Below are 23,251 nucleotides of genomic sequence, written 5' to 3' on the forward strand. Positions count from 1 at the left end.
GCCCAGAGTTAGACAAGATTGTGGCTACCTTGGCAGCTTCTAAGACTGTGTTCCTGCTCTCAGCATCTACACTAAGGTCTCGGATGTCATCTTTTAGATCCTTTTGTCCCCAGGGAAAAGCTACTTTTCAGTCTTTTCCACGGCAGTCTGCTTCCACAAAGTTCTCCTAGCCCAGGACCATGCAGGCCTGGGCTGCTAGACGTCCAGCTGCCAAATCTGAGGACAAGCCATCAGCCTGACTGGTCGGGCCTTCCCCTGTGGGATCCCAGGGTGGGGAGGCCAACTTCTTCAGTTCGCCCAGTTCTGGCATTAGACCACCACAAATTACCTGGTTACAAGAAGTGGTCTCTCACGGGTACGTCCTCTCATTCCTGAGACGGCCCCCCCAGCAGTTCTTTTACACAAGCCCTCCTTCTCGGACACCGCCTGGCCTCTCTGAAAGTGCATGTCTCTACTCTGTCCATCTGGTTCCAGCGCAGAATTACTCCACTTCCTTCAGGGTTTTTTCCGTATTCAACCTCCCTTTGGCTCTCCAGTGGTTCCATGGGATTTGTCAGTGATTCTCCCCGAACTTCAGGGGCCTCCGTTTGAACTGGGAAGTGGACTTCCTGAGCCGTCAGGATGTACACGCAGGAGAATGGGCTCTTCACTCAGATGTCTTTCAACTCCTGCTGAACAAATGGGGCCTGCCAGACGTAGACCTCATGGCCTTATGTCACAACCACAAGGTCCCAAGGTACGGGTCCAGAACCTGAGACCCCTCAGCAGCTTTCGTTGATGCTCTGGCAGTGCGATGGAATTTCAATCTCTCATACCTTTTTCCTCCGATTTCCCTCCTCCCAAAGGTTCTCTGGAAATTCAAGCAGGAAGGTGGCACAGTGTACTGATAGGTCTAGCTTGGCCCAGGCGCCACTAGTTCACCGATCTACGGAGTCTCTCCATAGACACTCGTTTTCCACTTTCTCTTCGGCCAGACCTGTTAGCACAGGGTCCTTGTCTGCACTCTGATCTCCCTCGTCTGTCTTTAATGGCGTGGCTCTTGCGTTATCCCTCTTAAGAGCCAAAGGTTTCTCTAGCTCTGTGGTCAGGACAATGCTCGGGGCGAGGAAGCCTTCCTCTGCTTGTATCTGTCGCAGAGCTTAGCACTCTTAATTTTAAGGGTGCTCACCCAGAGGTTATGACCATATGGTTTTAGGGGTTCCTGGGTGCTTGCTTTTTATTTTTTATCTAGGACAGAGCTGTCCTCTGTACCCAGATGGTTATCTTCCAAGAGTCGTATTCCGGGGTTTTTCATTTGAATGAAGAACGTGTGGTTCCGGTTTGTCAAACCTTCATGTACAGTTTATTGTGGCTCTTCAACTAGACGGTTGTGCAGGGTGGCCAAGTAGGCTTCCGTCCACACCTTCCTAAGGTTCTTTGCCTTTGATACTTTTGCCTCTCAGGATGTTTCCTTTGGGTGCAGGATTCTCCTTTTTGCTCAGGAGAATCCTGCAACTGCTTTAGGACATCCCCATGGTGGTCCCTGTAGACCCCCTATGGACCCTGAAGAAGAAATTAAGAGTTATGGTAGACTTACTCTTTTAACTCTTTATCTTCAAAGTCCATAGGGTCCACAGGGCATCAACCCGGACGCACCTGGCTTCAGTGGGTATTTCTCTCTGTCACTGATTCCTTCATCGTTGGAGAGTGTTTCTCGTGTATTTTATTCTTCCTTCTCCTCTCTCCTTCTCCTGCCTTGTGCTTGCTTACAAAACTGGCTAACTGTGGCTGGGGGCGGGGTTTATGGGGCGGAGGGCCGGTGCATCCTGGGAGATAGTTTTTAACTGTTTGGTCAGGTGCACGGCTGACTCCTACCATCTAAACCTCACGGTGATCCCTGTGGACCCTATGGACTTCAAAGAAATAGTTAACAAGGATAAGTCTACCATAACTCTTAATTCCTTCTTCAGGGTTCATTTCCAGTGCGGCTGAGAACCGCGCTTTTCTCGGCCAGTAAGGCAGAATTGCTGTTACCTTAGCATGCTCGGGATGTAGTTTGGAAGCCGACGGTCTAAATCCCGACCGCCGGCTTCCAGACATTCTAATCCCGGCGTGGTACTAATGACAGGCGTCTAAATCTAGACGCCTGTCATTAACCAGATGCCGGAAGACCGACGCCTGGCATCCCGATCGAAGAGATGCCGGGCGTGGACAGCCGCGGTGGTTGGGGGGGGATTAGGTTTAGGGCACGCGGGGGGACTTAGGGTTAGGCACCCCTTCGGGGGACTTAGGTTTAGGTGGCGGGGAAGGGGGGACTTAGGTTTAGGCACTTGGGGGGGAGGTTAGGGTTAGGCTCCCCTAAGGGAGGGTTAAGGGGGGGGAATTAGGTTAGCGATACTTACCTTAGGGACGATCTGGATTTTCACCCTTGCTGGGCTGCCACTGTCAGGATTTGAACCGCTGGACATGCGTAATACCTACTACACCCGCATGCTCTACCCTGATTTCTTCAGTGCTAGCTATTATAGGGATTAGTGGGAACACACAACCCAGGTGAAACACCCATTTTAGTGAGAATACGTCACTGATATCTGTGTGAGGCAGCTCTGCCTTCAGGTGTGTTGCCATCGGGTTTATCTATCACAAAGGCCTGGAATAATATCTGTGTATTCTTCTCCCATTGTTCGGGGAGAACCAGCTTTCTCTGCTACAAGATTTTCTTGTTGCAGAGATAATGCATCCCAGGGGTGGGGACAACTATTTCAGCTGGATGTCACCCTATGGGCAGGGTGCAGTTCGTCGACTTTAAATTGGGCAGGGCGCGGCTCCCCGCGGGAACAATAGTCCTTCAAATCTTTTGAGGCCAGGAAATAATCTTTCTTTATGCCCGCTAGTATTGACTTCAGGGTTTCCAAGTGAACTGTTTTATTTGGACAAACTTGTTCAGTTCCATGAGATGAAATATTATTCTGAAATCCCCCGAGGACAGACGAGAATAAACGCCTTTCTTTATGCCGGAGGTACAGGTTTTACCGCCTGTAAATACATTTGTTTTCTTAATCTGTCTTCCAAAGAGCTGATTTCTACTACTGTAGCAGGAGCGTCTTCTGTAACAAATCTGCTCATCCCCAGGATACCAGGTAACATCTGCTCATCCCCAGGATACCAGGTAACAAATCTGCTCATCCCCAGGATACCAGGTAACAAATCTGCTCATCCCCAGGATACCAGGTAACAAATCTGCTCATCCCCAGGATACCAGGTAACAAATCTGCTCATCCCCAGGATACCAGGTAACAAATCTGCTCATCCCCAGGATACCAGGTAACAAATCTGCTCATCCCCAGGATACCAGGTGACAAATCTGCTCATCCCCAGGATACCAGGTGACAAATCTGCTCATCCCCAGGATACCAGGTAACAAATCTGCTCATCCCCTGGATACCAGGTGACAAATCTGCTCATCCCCTGGATACCAGGTGACAAATCTGCTCATCCCCAGGATACCAGGTGACAAATCTGCTCATCCCCAGGATACCAGGTGACAAATCTGCTCATCCCCAGGATACCAGGTGACAAATCTGCTCATCCCCAGGATACCAGGTGACAAATCTGCTCATCCCCAGGATACCAGGTGACAAATCTGCTCATCCCCAGGATACCAGGTGACAAATCTGCTCATCCCCAGGATACCAGGTGACAAATCTGCTCATCCCCAGGATACCAGGTAACAAATCTGCTCATCCCCAGGATACCAGGTAACAAATCTGCTCATCCCCAGGATACCAGGTAACAAATCTGCTCATCCCCAGGATACCAGGTAACAAATCTGCTCATCCCCAGGATACCAGGTGACAAATCTGCTCATCCCCAGGATACCAGGTGACAAATCTGCTCATCCCCAGGATACCAGGTAACAAATCTGCTCATCCCCTGGATACCAGGTGACAAATCTGCTCATCCCCTGGATACCAGGTGACAAATCTGCTCATCCCCAGGATACCAGGTGACAAATCTGCTCATCCCCAGGATACCAGGTGACAAATCTGCTCATCCCCAGGATACCAGGTGACAAATCTGCTCATCCCCAGGATACCAGGTGACAAATCTGCTCATCCCCAGGATACCAGGTGACAAATCTGCTCATCCCCAGGATACCAGGTGACAAATCTGCTCATCCCCAGGATACCAGGTAACAAATCTGCTCATCCCCAGGATACCAGGTAACAAATCTGCTCATCCCCAGGATACCAGGTAACAAATCTGCTCATCCCCAGGATACCAGGTAACAAATCTGCTCATCCCCAGGATACCAGGTAACAAATCTGCTCATCCCCAGGATACCACCAGTACCCCTCTGTCCTGTACAAAACATGTCTTAGAGATGCTCAGAAGCCTGCCCCCCACTGGCATAGCTACGAGGGGCCAGTCCTAGTCATTGCTGGATCTCCTATAGGTCTGAGGACAATCTTACTGCCTGGCCTGTTCTATAACTCCTGGGCTCTGGGATATGGTGCCGGATACTTGGTCCCAGTTTTTTTTTTTTGCATTATTATTTTAATGAAATAAATGTAGTTCTGCTTATTCTATTAACACTGTGAAGCATAGCTCAGTATTAGAGACCTTGATCAACCGTTTTAATGCTTTCTGACATTAACAATCCAAAGTTTTTAGGATTTTTTATCTCTTCAAAACAGACTAATGCTGCGTACACACTAAATGATGTGCTGTGCGGTGGGGTGCCCGTAGCCACAGCGAGGGCAGCATGGCCTCTGCTGACGATATCGCCCGTTGGACCTGCATGGGCTGGAGCGCGCATAGCCAGCGACATAGTGGGTACACACTGCCCGATGTGGACATTGTCGTCCAATCCGCCTGATCAGATGACATATATGACCCGGCTTAAGGGCCTCATTCATTAAGGAGTTTTATCATTCACAATGAGTGATACACATCGTTGCGTATGATAAATAGTGCTCCAGCCAATCAGCTCTCAACTGTCATTTTCAAACAGATGACATTTGGGAGCTGATTGGCTGGAGCACCATTATCGTATGCAATGATTTTATCACTCATTGTGAATGATAAATCAGACCCTAAATTATTCTTCCTACCACTCCCCCTGTGTAAGACTGACAATGATGGGTGTGGTGGTCTCCTGTCCTATAGGAATGTTAGGGGAGGAGTTTGCACTGTAAGACTGACAATGATAGGTGTGGTCTCCTGTCCTATAGGAATGTTAGGGGAGGAGTTTGCTCTGTAAGACTGACAATGATAGGTGTGGTGTTCTCCTGTCCTATAGGAATGTTAGGGGAGGAGTTTGCTCTGTAAGACTGACAATGATAGGTGTGGTGTTCTCCTGTCCTATAGGAATGTTAGGGGAGGAGTTTGCACTGTAAGACTGACAATGATAGGTGTGGTCTCCTGTCCTATAGGAATGTTAGGGGAGGAGTTTGCTCTGTAAGACTGACAATGATAGGTGTGGTCTCCTGTCCTATAGGAATGTTAGGGGAGGAGTTTGCACTGTAAGACTGACAATGATAGGTGTGGTCTCCTGTCCTATAGGAATGTTAGGGGAGGAGTTTGCACTGTAAGACTGACAATGATAGGTGTGGTGTTCTCCTGTCCTATAGGAATGTTAGGGGAGGAGTTTGCACTGTAAGACTGACAATGATAGGTGTGGTGTTCTCCTGTCCTATAGGAATGTTAGGGGAGGAGTTTGCACTGTAAGACTGACAATGATGGGTGTGGTGTTCTCCTGTCCTATAGGAATGTTAGGGGAGGAGTTTGCACTGTAAGACTGACAATGATAGGTGTGGTTTTCTCCTGTCCTATAGGAATGTTAGGGGAGGAGTTTGCACTGTAAGACTGACAATGATAGGTGTGGTGTTCTCCTGTCCTATAGGAATGTTAGGGGAGGAGTTTGCACTGTAAGACTGACAATGATAGGTGTGGTGTTCTCCTGTCCTATAGGAATGTTAGGGGAGGAGTTTGCACTGTAAGACTGACAATGATGGGTGTGGTGCTCTCCTGTCCTATAGGAATGTTAGGGGAGGAGTTTGCACTGTAAGACTGACAATGATGGGTGTGGTGTTCTTCTGTCCTATAGGAATGTTAGGGGAGGAGTTTGCACTGTAAGACTGACAATGATAGGTGTGGTCTCCTGTCCTATAGGAATGTTAGGGGAGGAGTTTGCACTGTAAGACTGACAATGATAGTTGTGGTGTTCTCCTGTCCTATAGGAATGTTAGGGGAGGAGTTTGCACTGTAAGACTGACAATGATAGGTGTGGTGTTCTCCTGTCCTATAGGAATGTTAGGGGAGGAGTTTGCACTGTAAGACTGACAATGATGGGTGTGGTGTTCTCCTGTCCTATAGGAATGTTAGGGGAGGAGTTTGCACTGTAAGACTGACAATGATGGGTGTGGTGTTCTCCTGTCCTATAGGAATGTTAGGTGAGGAGTTTGCACTGTAAGACTGACAATGATGGGTGTGGTGTTCTCCTGTCCTATAGGAATGTTAGGGGAGGAGTTTGCACTGTAAGACTGACAATGATGGGTGTGGTGCTCTCCTGTCCTATAGGAATGTTAGGGGAGGAGTTTGCACTGTAAGACTGACAATGATAGGTGTGGTGTTCTCCTGTCCTATAGGAATGTTATGGGAGGAGTTTGCACTGTAAGACTGACAATGATAGGTGTGGTGTTCTCCTGTCCTACAGGAATGTTAGGGGAGGAGTTTGCACTGTAAGACTGACAATGATAGTTGTGGTGTTCTCCTGTCCTATAGGAATGTTAGGGGAGGAGTTTGCACTGTAAGACTGACAATGATAGGTGTGGTCTCCTGTCCTATAGGAATGTTAGGGGAGGAGTTTGCACTGTAAGACTGACAATGATAGGAGTGGTGTTCTCCTGTCCTATAGGAATGTTAGGGGAGGAGTTTGCACTGTAAGACTGACAATGATAGGTGTGGTCTCCTGTCCTATAGGAATGTTAGGGGAGGAGTTTGCACTGTAAGACTGACAATGATGGGTGTGGTGTTCTCCTGTCCTATAGGAATGTTAGGGGAGGAGTTTGCACTGTAAGACTGACAATGATAGAAGTGGTGTTCTCCTGTCCTATAGGAATGTTAGGGGAGGAGTTTGCACTGTAAGACTGACAATGATAGGTTTAGTCTCCTGTCCTATAGGAATGTTAGGGGAGGAGTTTGCACTGTAAGACTGACAATGATAGGTGTGGTGTTCTCCTGTCCTATAGGAATGTTAGGGGAGGAGTTTGCACTGTAAGACTGACAATGATAGGAGTGGTGTTCTCCTGTCCTATAGGAATGTTAGGGGAGGAGTTTGCACTGTAAGACTGACAATGATAGGTGTAGTCTCCTGTCCTATAGGAATGTTAGGGGAGGAGTTTGCACTGTAAGACTGACAATGATAGGTGTGGTCTCCTGTCCTATAGGAATGTTAGGGGAGGAGTTTGCACTGTAAGACTGACAATGATAGGTGTGGTCTCCTCTCCTATAGGAATGTTAGGGGAGGAGTTTGCACTGTAAGACTGACAATGATAGGTGTGGTGTTCTCCTGTCCTATAGGAATGTTAGGGGAGGAGTTTGCACTGTAAGACTGACAATGATAGGTGTGGTGTTCTCCTGTCCTATAGGAATGTTAGGGGAGGAGTTTGCACTGTAAGACTGACAATGATGGGTGTGGTGTTCTCCTGTCCTATAGGAATGTTAGGGGAGGAGTTTGCACTGTAAGACTGACAATGATAGGTGTGGTCTCCTGTCCTATAGGAATGTTAGGGGAGGAGTTTGCACTGTAAGACTGACAATGATAGGTGTGGTGTTCTCCTGTCCTATAGGAATGTTAGGGGAGGAGTTTGCACTGTAAGACTGACAATGATAGGTGTGGTGTTCTCCTGTCCTATAGGAATGTTAGGGGAGGAGTTTGCACTGTAAGACTGACAATGATGGGTGTGGTGTAGTCTCCTGTCCTATAGGAATGTTAGGGGAGGAGTTTGCACTGTAAGACTGACAATGATGGGTGTGGTGTTCTTCTGTCCTATAGGAATGTTAGGGGAGGAGTTTGCACTGTAAGACTGACAATGATAGGTGTGGTCTCCTGTCCTATAGGAATGTTAGGGGAGGAGTTTGCACTGTAAGACTGACAATGATAGTTGTGGTGTTCTCCTGTCCTATAGGAATGTTAGGGGAGGAGTTTGCACTGTAAGACTGACAATGATAGGTGTGGTGTTCTCCTGTCCTATAGGAATGTTAGGGGAGGAGTTTGCACTGTAAGACTGACAATGATGGGTGTGGTGTTCTCCTGTCCTATAGGAATGTTAGGGGAGGAGTTTGCACTGTAAGACTGACAATGATGGGTGTGGTGTTCTCCTGTCCTATAGGAATGTTAGGTGAGGAGTTTGCACTGTAAGACTGACAATGATGGGTGTGGTGTTCTCCTGTCCTATAGGAATGTTAGGGGAGGAGTTTGCACTGTAAGACTGACAATGATGGGTGTGGTGCTCTCCTGTCCTATAGGAATGTTAGGGGAGGAGTTTGCACTGTAAGACTGACAATGATAGGTGTGGTGTTCTCCTGTCCTATAGGAATGTTATGGGAGGAGTTTGCACTGTATGACTGACAATGATAGGTGTGGTGTTCTCCTGTCCTACAGGAATGTTAGGGGAGGAGTTTGCACTGTAAGACTGACAATGATAGTTGTGGTGTTCTCCTGTCCTATAGGAATGTTAGGGGAGGAGTTTGCACTGTAAGACTGACAATGATAGGTGAGGTGTTCTCCTGTCCTATAGGAATGTTAGGGGAGGAGTTTGCACTGTAAGACTGACAATGATAGGAGTGGTGTTCTCCTGTCCTATAGGAATGTTAGGGGAGGAGTTTGCACTGTAAGACTGACAATGATAGGTGAGGTGTTCTCCTGTCCTATAGGAATGTTAGGGGAGGAGTTTGCACTGTAAGACTGACAATGATAGGTGTGGTCTCCTGTCCTATAGGAATGTTAGGGGAGGAGTTTGCACTGTAAGACTGACAATGATAGGAGTGGTGTTCTCCTGTCCTATAGGAATGTTAGGGGAGGAGTTTGCACTGTAAGACTGACAATGATAGGTGTGGTCTCCTGTCCTATAGGAATGTTAGGGGAGGAGTTTGCACTGTAAGACTGACAATGATGGGTGTGGTGTTCTCCTGTCCTATAGGAATGTTAGGGGAGGAGTTTGCACTGTAAGACTGACAATGATAGAAGTGGTGTTCTCCTGTCCTATAGGAATGTTAGGGGAGGAGTTTGCACTGTAAGACTGACAATGATAGGTGTAGTCTCCTGTCCTATAGGAATGTTAGGGGAGGAGTTTGCACTGTAAGACTGACAATGATAGGTGTGGTGTTCTCCTGTCCTATAGGAATGTTAGGGGAGGAGTTTGCACTGTAAGACTGACAATGATAGGAGTGGTGTTCTCCTGTCCTATAGGAATGTTAGGGGAGGAGTTTGCACTGTAAGACTGACAATGATAGGTGTAGTCTCCTGTCCTATAGGAATGTTAGGGGAGGAGTTTGCACTGTAAGACTGACAATGATAGGTGTGGTGTTCTCCTGTCCTATAGGAATGTTAGGGGAGGAGTTTGCTCTGTAAGACTGACAATGATAGGTGTGGTGTTCTCCTGTCCTATAGGAATGTTAGGGGAGGAGTTTGCTCTGTAAGACTGACAATGATAGGTGTGGTGTTCTCCTGTCCTATAGGAATGTTAGGGGAGGAGTTTGCACTGTAAGACTGACAATGATAGGTGTGGTGTTCTCCTGTCCTATAGGAATGTTAGGGGAGGAGTTTGCACTGTAAGACTGACAATGATAGGTGTGGTGTTCTCCTGTCCTATAGGAATGTTAGGGGAGGAGTTTGCACTGTAAGACTGACAATGATAGGTGTGGTGTTCTCCTGTCCTATAGGAATGTTAGGGGAGGAATTTGCACTGTAAGACTGACAATGATAGGTGTGGTCTCCTGTCCTATAGGAATGTTAGGGGAGGAATTTGCACTGTAAGACTGACAATGATAGGTGTGGTGTTCTCCTGTCCTAAAGGAATGTTAGGGGAGGAGTTTGCTCTGTAAGACTGACAATGATAGGTGTGGTGTTCTAATGTCCTATAGGAATGTTAGGGGAGGAGTTTGCACTGTAAGACTGACAATGATGGGTGTGGTCTCCTGTCCTATAGGAATGTTAGGGGAGGAGTTTGCACTGTAAGACTGACAATGATGGGTGTGGTGTTCCCCTGTCCTATAGGAATGTTAGGGGAGGAGTTTGCACTGTAAGACTGACAATGATAGGTGTGGTGTTCTCCTGTCCTATAGGAATGTTAGGGGAGGAGTTTGCTCTGTAAGACTGACAATGATGGCTGTGGTGTTCTCCTGTCCTATAGGGATGTTAGGGGAGGAGTTTGCACTGTAAGACTGACAATGATAGGTGTGGTCTCCTGTCCTATAGGAATGTTAGGGGAGGAGTTTGCACTGTAAGACTGACAATGATGGGTGTGGTGCTCTCCTGTCCTATAGGAATGTTAGGGGAGGAGTTTGCACTGTAAGACTGACAATGATGGGTGTGGTCTCCTGTCCTATAGGAATGTTAGGGGAGGAGTTTGCACTGTAAGACTGACAATGATGGGTGTGGTGTTCCCCTGTCCTATAGGAATGTTAGGGGAGGAGTTTGCACTGTAAGACTGACAATGATAGGTGTGGTGTTCTCCTGTCCTATAGGAATGTTAGGGGAGGAGTTTGCTCTGTAAGACTGACAATGATGGCTGTGGTGTTCTCCTGTCCTATAGGGATGTTAGGGGAGGAGTTTGCACTGTAAGACTGACAATGATAGGTGTGGTCTCCTGTCCTATAGGAATGTTAGGGGAGGAGTTTGCACTGTAAGACTGACAATGATGGGTGTGGTGCTCTCCTGTCCTATAGGAATGTTAGGGGAGGAGTTTGCACTATAAGACTGACAATGATGGGTGTGGTGTTCTCCTGTCCTATAGGAATGTTAGGGGAGGAGTTTGCACTGTAAGACTGACAATGATGGGTGTGGTGTTCTCCTGTCCTAAAGGAATGTTAGGGGAGGAGTTTGCTCTGTAAGACTGACAATGATAGGTGTGGTGTTCTTCTGTCCTATAGGAATGTTAGGGGAGGAGTTTGCACTGTAAGACTGACAATGATGGGTGTGGTCTCCTGTCCTATAGGAATGTTAGGGGAGGAGTTTGCACTGTAAGACTGACAATGATGGGTGTGGTGCTCTCCTGTCCTATAGGAATGTTAGGGGAGGAGTTTGCACTGTAAGACTGACAATGATAGTTGTGGTGTTCTCCTGTCCCATAGGAATGTTAGGGGAGGAGTTTGCATTGTAAGACTGACAATGATAGGTGTGGTGTTCTCCTGTCCTATAGGAATGTTAGGGGAGGAGTTTGCACTGTAAGACTGACAATGATGGGTGTGGTGTTCTCCTGTCCTATAGGAATGTTAGGGGAGGAGTTTGCACTGTAAGACTGACAATGATAGGTGTAGTCTCCTGTCCTATAGGAATGTTAGGGGAGGAGTTTGCACTGTAAGACTGACAATGATAGGTGTGGTGTTCTCCTGTCCTATAGGAATGTTAGGGGAGGAGTTTGCTCTGTAAGACTGACAATGATAGGTGTGGTGTTCTCCTGTCCTATAGGAATGTTAGGGGAGGAGTTTGCACTGTAAGACTGACAATGATAGGTGTGGTGTTCTCCTGTCCTATAGGAATGTTAGGGGAGGAGTTTGCACTGTAAGACTGACAATGATAGGTGTGGTGTTCTCCTGTCCTATAGGAATGTTAGGGGAGGAGTTTGCACTGTAAGACTGACAATGATGGATGTGGTGTTCTCCTGTCCTATAGGAATGTTAGGGGAGGAGTTTGCACTGTAAGACTGACAATGATAGGTGTGGTGTTCTCCTGTCCTATAGGAATGTTAGGGGAGGAGTTTGCACTGTAAGACTGACAATGATGGGTGTGGTGCTCTCCTGTCCTATAGGAATGTTAGGGGAGGAGTTTGCACTGTAAGACTGACAATGATAGGAGTGGTGTTCTCCTGTCCTACAGGAATGTTAGGGGAGGAGTTTGCACTGTAAGACTGACAATGATAGTTGTGGTGTTCTCCTGTCCTATAGGAATGTTAGGGGAGGAGTTTGCACTGTAAGACTGACAATGATAGGTGAGGTGTTCTCCTGTCCTATAGGAATGTTAGGGGAGGAGTTTGCACTGTAAGACTGACAATGATAGGAGTGGTGTTCTCCTGTCCTATAGGAATGTTAGGGGAGGAGTTTGCACTGTAAGACTGACAATGATAGGTGAGGTGTTCTCCTGTCCTATAGGAATGTTAGGGGAGGAGTTTGCACTGTAAGACTGACAATGATAGGTGTGGTCTCCTGTCCTAAATAAATGTTAGGGGAGGAGTTTGCACTGTAAGACTGACAATGATAGGAGTGGTGTTCTCCTGTCCTATAGGAATGTTAGGGGAGGAGTTTGCACTGTAAGACTGACAATGATAGGTGTGGTCTCCTGTCCTATAGGAATGTTAGGGGAGGAGTTTGCACTGTAAGACTGACAATGATGGGTGTGGTGTTCTCCTGTCCTATAGGAATGTTAGGGGAGGAGTTTGCACTGTAAGACTGACAATGATAGAAGTGGTGTTCTCCTGTCCTATAGGAATGTTAGGGGAGGAGTTTGCACTGTAAGACTGACAATGATAGGTGTAGTCTCCTGTCCTATAGGAATGTTAGGGGAGGAGTTTGCACTGTAAGACTGACAATGATAGGTGTGGTGTTCTCCTGTCCTATAGGAATGTTAGGGGAGGAGTTTGCACTGTAAGACTGACAATGATAGGAGTGGTGTTCTCCTGTCCTATAGGAATGTTAGGGGAGGAGTTTGCACTGTAAGACTGACAATGATAGGTGTAGTCTCCTGTCCTATAGGAATGTTAGGGGAGGAGTTTGCACTGTAAGACTGACAATGATAGGTGTGGTGTTCTCCTGTCCTATAGGAATGTTAGGGGAGGAGTTTGCTCTGTAAGACTGACAATGATAGGTGTGGTGTTCTCCTGTCCTATAGGAATGTTAGGGGAGGAGTTTGCTCTGTAAGACTGACAATGATAGGTGTGGTGTTCTCCTGTCCTATAGGAATGTTAGGGGAGGAGTTTGCACTGTAAGACTGACAATGATAGGTGTGGTGTTCTCCTGTCCTATAGGAATGTTAGGGGAGGAGTTTGCACTGTAAGACTGACAATGATAGGTGTGGTGTTCTCCTGTCCTATAGGAATGTTAGGGGAGGAATTTGCACTGTAAGACTGACAATGATAGGTGTGGTCTCCTGTCCTATAGGAATGTTAGGGGAGGAATTTGCACTGTAAGACTGACAATGATAGGTGTGGTGTTCTCCTGTCCTAAAGGAATGTTAGGGGAGGAGTTTGCTCTGTAAGACTGACAATGATAGGTGTGGTGTTCTTCTGTCCTATAGGAATGTTAGGGGAGGAGTTTGCACTGTAAGACTGACAATGATAGGTGTGGTGTTCTCCTGTCCTAAAGGAATGTTAGGGGAGGAGTTTGCTCTGTAAGACTGACAATGATAGGTGTGGTGTTCCCCTGTCCTATAGGAATGTTAGGGGAGGAGTTTGCACTGTAAGACTGACAATGATGGGTGTGGTCTCCTGTCCTATAGGAATGTTAGGGGAGGAGTTTGCTCTGTAAGACTGACAATGATGGCTGTGGTGTTCTCCTGTCCTATAGGGATGTTAGGGGAGGAGTTTGCACTGTAAGACTGACAATGATAGGTGTGGTCTCCTGTCCTATAGGAATGTTAGGGGAGGAGTTTGCACTGTAAGACTGACAATGATGGGTGTGGTGCTCTCCTGTCCTATAGGAATGTTAGGGGAGGAGTTTGCACTGTAAGACTGACAATGATGGGTGTGGTCTCCTGTCCTATAGGAATGTTAGGGGAGGAGTTTGCACTGTAAGACTGACAATGATGGGTGTGGTGTTCCCCTGTCCTATAGGAATGTTAGGGGAGGAGTTTGCACTGTAAGACTGACAATGATAGGTGTGGTGTTCTCCTGTCCTATAGGAATGTTAGGGGAGGAGTTTGCTCTGTAAGACTGACAATGATGGCTGTGGTGTTCTCCTGTCCTATAGGGATGTTAGGGGAGGAGTTTGCACTGTAAGACTGACAATGATAGGTGTGGTCTCCTGTCCTATAGGAATGTTAGGGGAGGAGTTTGCACTGTAAGACTGACAATGATGGGTGTGGTGCTCTCCTGTCCTATAGGAATGTTAGGGGAGGAGTTTGCACTATAAGACTGACAATGATGGGTGTGGTGTTCTCCTGTCCTATAGGAATGTTAGGGGAGGAGTTTGCACTGTAAGACTGACAATGATGGGTGTGGTGTTCTCCTGTCCTAAAGGAATGTTAGGGGAGGAGTTTGCTCTGTAAGACTGACAATGATAGGTGTGGTGTTCTTCTGTCCTATAGGAATGTTAGGGGAGGAGTTTGCACTGTAAGACTGACAATGATGGGTGTGGTCTCCTGTCCTATAGGAATGTTAGGGGAGGAGTTTGCACTGTAAGACTGACAATGATGGGTGTGGTGCTCTCCTGTCCTATAGGAATGTTAGGGGAGGAGTTTGCACTGTAAGACTGACAATGATAGTTGTGTTGTTCTCCTGTCCCATAGGAATGTTAGGGGAGGAGTTTGCATTGTAAGACTGACAATGATAGGTGTGGTGTTCTCCTGTCCTATAGGAATGTTAGGGGAGGAGTTTGCACTGTAAGACTGACAATGATGGGTGTGGTGTTCTCCTGTCCTATAGGAATGTTAGGGGAGGAGTTTGCACTGTAAGACTGACAATGATAGGTGTAGTCTCCTGTCCTATAGGAATGTTAGGGGAGGAGTTTGCACTGTAAGACTGACAATGATAGGTGTGGTGTTCTCCTGTCCTATAGGAATGTTAGGGGAGGAGTTTGCTCTGTAAGACTGACAATGATAGGTGTGGTGTTCTCCTGTCCTATAGGAATGTTAGGGGAGGAGTTTGCACTGTAAGACTGACAATGATAGGTGTGGTGTTCTCCTGTCCTATAGGAATGTTAGGGGAGGAGTTTGCACTGTAAGACTGACAATGATAGGTGTGGTGTTCTCCTGTCCTATAGGAATGTTAGGGGAGGAGTTTGCACTGTAAGACTGACAATGATGGATGTGGTGTTCTCCTGTCCTATAGGAATGTTAGGGGAGGAGTTTGCACTGTAAGACTGACAATGATAGGTGTGGTGTTCTCCTGTCCTATAGGAATGTTAGGGGAGGAGTTTGCACTGTAAGACTGACAATGATAGGAGTGGTGTTCTCCTGTCCTATAGGAATGTTAGGGGAGGAGTTTGCACTGTAAGACTGACAATGATAGGTGTGGTGTTCTCCTGTCCTATAGGAATGTTAGGGGAGGAGTTTGCTCTGTAAGACTGACAATGATAGGTGTGGTGTTCTCCTGTCCTATAGGAATGTTAGGGGAGGAGTTTGCACTGTAAGACTGACAATGATAGGTGTGGTGTTCTCCTGTCCTATTGGAATGTTAGGGGAGGAGTTTGCACTGTAAGACTGACAATGATAGGTGTGGTGTTCTCCTGTCCTATAGGAATGTTAGGGGAGGAGTTTGCACTGTAAGACTGACAATGATGATTGTGGTGCTCTCCTGTCCTATAGGAATGTTAGGGGAGGAGTTTGCACTGTAAGATTGACAATGATAGGTGTGGTGTTCTCCTGTCCTATAGGAATGTTAGTGGAGGAGTTTGCACTGTAAGACTGACAATGATAGGTGTGGTGTTCTCCTGTCCTATAGGAATGTTAGGGGAGGAGTTTGCACTGTAAGACTGACAATGATAGGTGTGGTGTTCCCCTGTCCTATAGGAATGTTAGGGGAGGAGTTTGCACTGTAAGACTGACAATGATATGTTTGGTGTTCTCCTGTCCTATAGGAATGTTAGGGGAGGAGTTTGCTCTGTAAGACTGACAATGATGGCTGTGGTGTTCTCCTGTCCTATAGGGATGTTAGGGGAGGAGTTTGCACTGTAAGACTGACAATGATAGGTGTGGTCTCCTGTCCTATAGGAATGTTAGGGGAGGAGTTTGCACTGTAAGACTGACAATGATGGGTGTGGTGCTCTCCTGTCCTATAGGAATGTTAGGGGAGGAGTTTGCACTATAAGACTGACAATGATGGGTGTGGTGTTCTCCTGTCCCATAGGAATGTTAGGGGAGGAGTTTGCACTATAAGACTGACAATGATGGGTGTGGTGCTCTCCTGTCCTATAGGAATGTTAGGGGAGGAGTTTGCACTGTAAGACTGACAATGATAGGTGTGGTGTTCTCCTGTCCTATAGGAATGTTAGGGGAGGAGTTTGCTCTGTAAGACTGACAATGATAGGTGTGGTGTTCTCCTGTCCTATAGGAATGTTAGGGGAGGAATTTGCACTGTAAGACTGACAATGATAGGTGTGGTGTTCTCCTGTCCTAAAGGAATGTTAGGGGAGGAGTTTGCTCTGTAAGACTGACAATGATAGGTGTGGTGTTCTCCTGTCCTAAAGGAATGTTAGGGGAGGAGTTTGCACTGTAAGACTGACAATGATGGGTGTGGTGTTCTTCTGTCCTATAGGAATGTTAGGGGAGGAGTTTGCACTGTAAGACTGACAATGATAGGTGTGGTCTCCTGTCCTATAGGAATGTTAGGGGAGGAGTTTGCACTGTAAGACTGACAATGATGGGTGTGGTGCTCTCAAGTCCTATAGGAATGTTAGGGGAGGAGTTTGCACTGTAAGACTGACAATGATAGGTGTGGTGTTCTCCTGTCCTATAGGAATGTTAGGGGAGGAGTTTGCACTGTAAGACTGACAATGATAGTTGTGGTGTTCTCCTGTCCCATAGGAATGTTAGGGGAGGAGTTTGCACTGTAAGACTGACAATGATGGGTGTGGTGTTCTCCTGTCCTATAGGGATGTTAGGGGAGGAGTTTGCACTGTAAGACTGACAATGATAGGTGTGGTGTTCTCCTGTCCTATAGGAATGTTAGGGGAGGAGTTTGCATTGTAAGACTGACAATGATAGGTGTGGTGTTCTCCTGTCCTATAGGAATGTTAGGGGAGGAGTTTGCACTGTAAGACTGACAATGATAGTTGTGGTGTTCTCCTGTCCCATAGGAATGTTAGGGGAGGAGTTTGCATTGTAAGACTGACAATGATAGGTGTGGTGTTCTCCTGTCCTATAGGAATGTTAGGGGAGGAGTTTGCACTGTAAGACTGACAATGATGGGTGTGGTGTTCTCCTGTCCTATAGGAATGTTAGGGGAGGAGTTTGCATTGTAAGACTGACAATGATAGGTGTGGTGTTCTCCTGTCCTATAGGAATGTTAGGGGAGGAGTTTGCACTGTAAGACTGACAATGATGGGTGTGGTGGTCTCCTGTCCCATAGGAATGTTAGGGGAGGAGTTTGCATTGTAAGACTGACAATGATAGGTGTGGTGTTCTCCTGTCCTATAGGAATGTTAGGGGAGGAGTTTGCACTGTAAGACTGACAATGATAGGTGTGGTCTCCTGTCCTATAGGAATGTTAGGGGAGGAGTTTGCACTGTAAGACTGACAATGATAGTTGTGGTGTTCTCCTGGCCTATAGGAATGTTAGGGGAGGAGTTTGCACTGTAAGACTGACAATGATAGGTGTGGTGTTCTCCTGTCCTATAGTAATGTTAGGGGAGGAGTTTGCACTGTAAGTCTGACAATGATAGGTGTGGTGTTCTGCTGTCCTATAGGAATGTTAGGGGAGGAGTTTGCACTGTAAGACTGACAATGATGGGTGAGGTGTTCTCCTGTCCTATAGGAATGTTAGGGGAGGAGTTTGCACTGTAAGACTGACAATGATAGGTGTGGTGTTCTCCTGTCCTATAGGAATGTTAGTGGAGGAGTTTGCACTGTAAGCCTGACAATGATAGGTGTGGTGTTCTCCTGTCCTATAGGGATGTTAGGGGAGGAGTTTGCACTGTAAGACTGACAATGATAGGTGTGGTGCTCTCCTGTCCTATAGGAATGTTAGGGGAGGAGTTTGCACTGTAAGACTGACAATGATGGGTGTGGTGTTCTCCTGTCCTATAGGAATGTTAGGGGAGGAGTTTGCACTGTAAGACTGACAATGATAGGTGTGGTGTTCTCCTGTCCTATAGGAATGTTAGGGGAGGAGTTTGCACTGTAAGACTGACAATGATAGGAGTGGTGTTCTCCTGTCCTATAGGAATGTTAGGGGAGGAGTTTGCACTGTAAGACTGACAATGATGGGTGTGGTGTTCTCCTGTCCTATAGGAATGTTAGGGGAGGAGTTTGCACTGTAAGACTGGCAATGATGGGTGTGGTGCTCTCCTGTCCTATAGGAATGTTAGGGGAGGAGTTTGCACTGTAAGACTGACAATGATGGGTGTGGTGCTCTCCTGTCCTATAGGAATGTTAGGGGAGGAGTTTGCACTGTAAGACTGACAATGATAGGTGTGGTGTTCTCCTGTCCTATAGGAATGTTAGGGGAGGAGTTTGCACTGTAAGACTGACAATGATAGTTGTGGTGTTCTCCTGTCCCATAGGAATGTTAGGGGAGGAGTTTGCATTGTAAGACTGACAATGATAGGTGTGGTGTTCTCCTGTCCCATAGGAATGTTAGGGGAAGAGTTTGCATTGTAAGACTGACAATGATAGGTGTGGTGTTCTCCTGTCCTATAGGAATGTTAGGGGAGGAGTTTGCACTGTAAGACTGACAATGATGGGTGTGGTGTTCTCCTGTCCTATAGGGATGTTAGGGGAGGAGTATGCACTGTAAGACTGACAATGATAGTTGTGGTGTTCTCCTGTCCCATAGGAATGTTAGGGGAGGAGTTTGCATTGTAAGACTGACAATGATAGGTGTGGTGTTCTCCTGTCCTATAGGAATGTTAGGGGAGGAGTTTGCACTGTAAGACTGACAATGATGGGTGTGGTGTTCTCCTGTCCTATAGGAATGTTAGGGGAGGAGTTTGCATTGTAAGACTGACAATGATAGGTGTGGTGTTCTCCTGTCCCATAGGAATGTTAGGGGAAGAGTTTGCATTGTAAGACTGACAATGATAGGTGTGGTGTTCTCCTGTCCTATAGGAATGTTAGGGGAGGAGTTTGCACTGTAAGACTGACAATGATGGGTGAGGTGTTCTCCTGTCCTATAGGAATGTTAGGGGAGGAGTTTGCACTGTAAGACTGACAATGATAGGTGTGGTGTTCTCCTGTCCTATAGGAATGTTAGGGGAGGAGTTTGCTCTGTAAGATTGACAATGATAGGTGTGGTGTTCTCCTGTCCTATAGGAATGTTAGGGGAGGAGTTTGCACTGTAAGACTGACAATGATAGGTGTGGTGTTCTCCTGTCCTATAGGAATGTTAGGGGAGGAGTTTGCACTGTAAGACTGACAATGATAGGTGTGGTGTTCTCCTGTCCTATAGGAATGTTAGGGGAGGAGTTTGCTCTGTAAGACTGACAATGATAGTTGTGCTGTTCTCCTGTCCTATAGGAATGTTAGGGGAGGAGTTTGCACTGTAAGACTGACTGATAGTTGTGGTGTTCTCCTGTCCAATGATGGTTGTGGTGTTCTCCTGTCCTATAGGAATGTTAGGGGAGGAGTTTGCACTGTAAGACTGACAATGATAGTTGTGGTGTTCTCCTGTCCTACAGGAATGTTAGGGGAGGAGTTTGCACTGTAAGACTGACAATGATAGGTGTGGTGTTCTCCTGTCCTATAGGAATGTTAGGGGAGGAGTTTGCACTGTAAGACTGACAATGATATTTGTGGTGTTCTCCTGTCCTATAGGAATGTTAGGGGAGGAGTTTGCACTGTAAGACTGACAATGATGGTTGTGGCGTTCTCCTGTCCTACAGGAATGTTATGGGAGGAGTTTGCACTGTAAGACTGACAATGATGGGTGTGGTGTTCTCCTGTCCTATAGGAATGTTATGGGAGGAGTTTGCACTGTAAGACTGACAATGATAGGTGTGGTGTTCTCCTGTCCTATAGGAATGTTAGGGGAGGAGTTTGCACTGTAAGACTGACAATGATAGTTGTGGCGTTCTCCTGTCCTATAGGAATGTTAGGGGAGGAGTTTGCACTTTAAAACTGACAATGATAGTTGTGGTGTTCTCCTGTCCTATAGGAATGTTAGGGGAGGAGTTTGCACTGTAAGACTGACAATGATAGTTGTGGTGTTCTCCTGTCCAATAGGAATGTTAGGGGAGGAGTTTGCACTGTAAGACTGACAATGATAGTTGTGGTGTTCTCCTGTCCAATGATGGTTGTGGTGTTCTCCTGTCCTATAGGAATGTTAGGGGAGGAGTTTGCACTGTAAGACTGACAATGATAGGTGTGGTCTCCTGTCCTATAGGAATGTTAGGGGAGGAGTTTGCACTGTAAGACTGACAATGATAGTTGTGGTGTTCTCCTGTCCTATAGGAATGTTAGGGGAGGAGTTTGCACTGTAAGACTGACAATGATAGTAGTGGTGTTCTCCTGTCCTATAGGAATGTTAGGGGAGGAGTTTGCTCTGTAAGACTGACAATGATGGGTGTGGTGTTCTCCTGTCCTATAGGAATGTTAGGGGAAGAGTTTGCACTGTAAGACTGACAATGATAGGTGAGGTGTTCACCTGTCCTATAGGAATGTTAGGGGAGGAGTTTGCACTGTAAGACTGACAATGATAGGTGAGGTGTTCTCCTGTCCTATAGGAATGTTAGGGGAGGAGTTTGCACTGTAAGACTGACAATGATAGTTGTGGTGTTCTCCTGTCCTATAGGAATGTTAGGGGAGGAGTTTGCACTGTAAGACTGACAATGATAGTTGTATGTTCTCCTGTCCTATAGGAATGTTAGGGGAGGAGTTTGCACTGTAAGACTGACAATGATAGTTGTGGTGTTCTCCTGTCCTATAGGAATGTTAGGGGAGGAGTTTGCACTGTAAGACTGACAATGATAGTTGTGGTGTTCTCCTGTCCTATAGGAATGTTAGGGGAGGAGTTTGCACTGTAAGACTGACAATGATAATTGTGGTGTTCTCCTGTCCTATAGGAATGTTAGGGGAGGAGTTTGTGGAGTCTTAGCTGATACTAGGCAGATTTTGTACCTCTTTGATCTGATTCTCTCTCCCTATTTCTCTGTTGTGTTTGAATTTACTGTATTTGTTCAGCTCACTCAAATGAAGACCACAAGCAACAAGAGTGTGGAATTCCCTTCATAATAGGCATGATGCCTGTAATCACAGTATAATGAGAAAAACCAGAGTAGTTTTTAAAAAATAAAAATAAAATAAAATAAAATAAAAATTAGGTTTAAGCCAGCCAGCCCTGCCTGGTCCTCTTATCTTGTTGTAGTCTCGTAGACCTACCTCCCATCATTTTCTGTATCATTGAGTCAAGTTTACTTCCCAATCGGAAACTTCTTAATCTATTCTTTGAGTGTGCACCTGAAGAGCAAGACCGCAACCACAATGCTCTTCTTACCGCTATATCTGGAGCTGTAGATCTCGCCGAGAATGTTACTACATTAAGAGAGGCCTCACATAAATATTACACAGCTTTCTGCATAATTTCCAAATATCTTAAGAAATATCTCCCCTAAATCTGTGCGCGTAGAAGAAATCCACGGCCTTAAAGCTTTAAAATCTGGTATGGTTATTGCGTCAGTTTTCAAAGAAACAGCTGTAGAAATATGCAATTTATCAAGAGATTTCCATCCTTTTATCCATTGCGTCCTTAAATGAGAGCTCCGTCCTGTAGAGCAGGTCTGGCCAACCTGTGGTTCTCCAGTTGTTGTGCCACCATACCTTCCCATGAATGAGCTGATAAAGCATGCTGGGTGTGACCGTAAGCCTTTCACCTAGGCCGGCCCTGGTCACGGGTTAGCACTTTTGGACTCCCACTCACCGTCAGTGACCGCCTGTCACTGACTCTGCCCACTGCACCGTGGGTGTGTAACGTTGCTGCCACCACCAAACTCTACCATCGGCGTTTGGAACCGCTTCTTAGTTACCCTCAGGCTCCTACCTCGGCACCTGGAACCGCTTCTGCTGCGTATGCGTTTGATTAACTGCAGACACACCTCCTGATTGGTGTCGTCTGTTCCCACCTGATCCCTCACAATGGACCAGGTCTGCACGGTAGCTGGCAGAGGGCTTGAACTTGGAGACACTGAGCTCTTACCCAGAACAGCAGGAGAACGGCATAGCGTTTTGCGCAATTCTGTTGGTCGCAGGGTACAAATGTAGTAGAATTTAAAGGCAAAAGGTGTTTATTTGCTCAAAATCTTAAAAAAGACCCTCCCTTTGGCTTGAAGGGGAATAATCAGCATACAAAAGATGTTACAACAATTCTTCTCCACACAGGATTGTCAGAGATGTACAACAAACACAGACTCACAGGCCCTGTATATATACATAATACAGCATGGTGACATCCACAAACAGTTGGGTCTTGTACACCTATCAGACCATCTATCCCAAAAGTAATTACAACTCAAATTCCACAGGAACTGGTCATATACTTTCATCCTTTGATACATTTATCACACACTGACAACATATCTATGTAGAATAACCAGCAATAATATTCACTTTCGTCTTCCTGCAATATCCAGGGAATCAGGAAAAACAAACATTTTTTTTCCCCACAAGCGCAGACACACAGGAGACAGTCTCAGGGACCTATCACAGGAAGTGCAGACACACAGGAGACAGTCTCAGGGACCTATCACAGGAAGCGCAGACACACAGGAGACAGTCTCAGGGACCTATCACAGGAAGCGCAGACACACAGGAGACAGTCTCAGGGACCTATCACAGGAAGCGCAGACACACAGGAGACAGTCTCAGGGACCTATCACAGGAAGCGCAGACACACAGGAGACAGTCTCAGGGACCTATCACAGGAAGTGCAGACACACAGGAGACAGTCTCAGGGACCTATCACAGGAAGTGCAGACACACAGGAGACAGTCTCAGGGACATATCACAGGAAGTGCAGACACACAGGAGACAGTCACAGGGACCTATCACAGGAAGTGCAGACACACAGGAGACAGTCTCAGGGACCTATCACAGGAAGCGCAGACACACAAGAGACAGTCTCAGGGACATATCACAGGAAGCACAGACACACAGGAGACAGTCTCAGGGACATATCACAGGAAGCAC

General features: G+C 46.6%; 1 protein-coding gene across 1 annotated transcript in view; it reads left to right on the forward strand.

The window, feature by feature from the left end:
* LOC148435712 (bifunctional glutamate/proline--tRNA ligase-like) overlaps positions 1–23,251 on the forward strand; it is a gene marked incomplete at its 3' end in the record, with an annotated part of 144,970 nt that overhangs the window by 13,873 nt on the left and 107,846 nt on the right. The window lies entirely within an intron of this gene.

This window comes from Taudactylus pleione, unplaced genomic scaffold (genome assembly GCF_031769625.1).
Source record: "Taudactylus pleione unplaced genomic scaffold, aTauple2 ptg002044l, whole genome shotgun sequence".
Lineage (NCBI taxonomy): Eukaryota > Metazoa > Chordata > Amphibia > Anura > Myobatrachidae > Taudactylus > Taudactylus pleione.